Here is a 2,027-nt window from a genome sequence, read left to right as displayed (position 1 = left end):
ATGGACGGTCCTTGCAGGCTTTGCCTGCAAGCCCAGAGGCTGCTGGCCCAAAGGAGGCCCCACCGGCCCTTCTTTGAATCCTTCATCCGGGCCCTCATCATCTTGTGTGCCCCTCTGTCTGTGGTCCTCTCCTCCATCTCCATCTGTGATGACCACTGGCTCCGGGCTGACAACCGCCTCTTCTGGCTGTGGCGCTTCTGCACCGCCTCCAACCAGACTGGGCTGCACTGTCTCCAAGACCTGAGTCAGGCCCACGTGCCCAGGCTGGCCTCAGGCATGGCCGTGGCCCACAGCGTGGCCACCTTGGCCGTGGGGGTTGCCATCTTGGTCCTGGAGCTCCTCATGGTGTCCCAGGTGTGTGAGGACCCCCATTCATGGCGCGAGTGGGCCCTGGGCTCCACCCTCTTCCTTGTCTCGTTCATCTTCTCCTTCAGGGGCCTCCTGAGCTTCCTGATCCTTCTCAGGAACCAGGTCACGCTCATCGGCCTCACCCTGATGTTCTGGGGCAAGTTCACGGCCTCCTTCCTCTTTTTCCTGAACGCCATCAACGCCATCACCCACTTCAACAGCATCACCCATCGGTGGGGCTTGCCTACAAAATTTTAGGCCCCCCTCTGAGAATATTGAATGCTGCCAGGAAGTGTGGTCAAGATGGCACTTTTTCAACGTGTGACATTAAAACTGCCACCTCTTAGCCTTTGGCTGGTTGGGCCAGTGGCCCAGGGGCCTTTGCAGCTGGTCCACCAACCCTGGGGTGCAGCTGGCTCCGTGCCACCAGCTGCAGTCCAGCTGCACCGGCTTAGCCAAGTTATTAGGACGTTGATTTTACAAGAAGAAACATATTTTTAAGAAAAATCACATTGTTACTATCTGGCTAGTCCCAGACCCCCCCCCCCCCGGCAAACAAAGATTACCGTCCAGAAGGTGAGAGCAAAGGTCAGACCTCTTTTGGGCAAGGTTAAGTTTTATTTTATTTTTCCAGCTTCACTGAGATATAATTGACACATAACATTGTGTCGGTTCAAGGTGCATGTGTTGATCTGACACATTTATAAACTGTAAAATGATTACCACCATAGTATTAGCTACCACCTGCATCCCATCACATAGTTATCATTTCTTTTTTATGGTGAGAACACTTATCTACTCTCTTAGTAACATTCAAGGATATGATACAGTATCATTAGCTATAATTACCAAGCTGTGTATTAGATCCCCAAACTTGCTAATCTTATAACTGGGAGTTTGTACCCTTTGACCAATACCTCCCCACCCCCAGCCCCTGGTAACCACTAAATTCTCATTACATACAAGGTCAGCCTGGAAAAGAGATGTGACTTCTCCATATTAGAAGACCCAAGACGAGCCACCTTGCCTCTATGCACACTTATAGCCTGAGCAGCCTGGAGCCGGTAGGTTGACTTAGAATAAACAGAGCTAGCATTAGCTAGCACTTATTGAGGATTTTCTACGTGCACGGGCTCAACCGTTTCCGTGCATTAACTCACCTAACCTTCCCACATTTTCCACAAGGAAGAAGTGGTCATGGCCTCATTTTATGTATGAGAAAACCAAGGCAAGGAGAGGTTTATAACTCACCCACCGCACAGCTGGTAAGGGGCTGAGCCTAGGATTTGGACACAGGTCTAGGTGACATCTAAGTCCACACTCTCTGCTACCTGCCTCCTATATTCTAAAATTACGGGGTTCGATTCAACTGTGAAAATTAACGAAAGAAGGGAAACCTCACTAAAATGGAGTGGGAAGCCAAAACGGGGAGCTCTCATAAGGGTATCACTCCATCCATACTGATTCCCAATGGGAAGAGACATACCTTGCATCTCCAGCAGGAAATGAACTACTTTACTACCTGCAGCAGGAGGAAGAAAGATTTTCTCCTCCACTGAAAACAGCTGGGCCAATGAGAGACTGACACAACTCGGCCAATGAAAAGCCACTATTCTTTGAACTCCCAGTTTCCTCCAATGGACATTTTGTTTATAACAGCCCCTCCCAACTTCCCCTTC

The 2,027-nt window shown here is 49.9% G+C and overlaps 1 pseudogene; it reads left to right on the top strand.

Annotated features, from left to right (window-relative positions):
- Positions 1 to 606, top strand: LOC114898183 (annotated as a pseudogene).
- The last annotated feature ends 1,421 nt before the right edge of the window (positions 607 to 2,027 follow it).

The sequence above is a fragment of the Monodon monoceros genome, unplaced genomic scaffold (genome assembly GCF_005190385.1).
Source record: "Monodon monoceros isolate NGI ecotype Baffin Bay Population unplaced genomic scaffold, NGI_Narwhal_1 Super_Scaffold_18, whole genome shotgun sequence".
Taxonomy (NCBI): domain Eukaryota; kingdom Metazoa; phylum Chordata; class Mammalia; order Artiodactyla; family Monodontidae; genus Monodon; species Monodon monoceros.
This window is presented reverse-complemented; position numbering and strand designations above follow the sequence as displayed.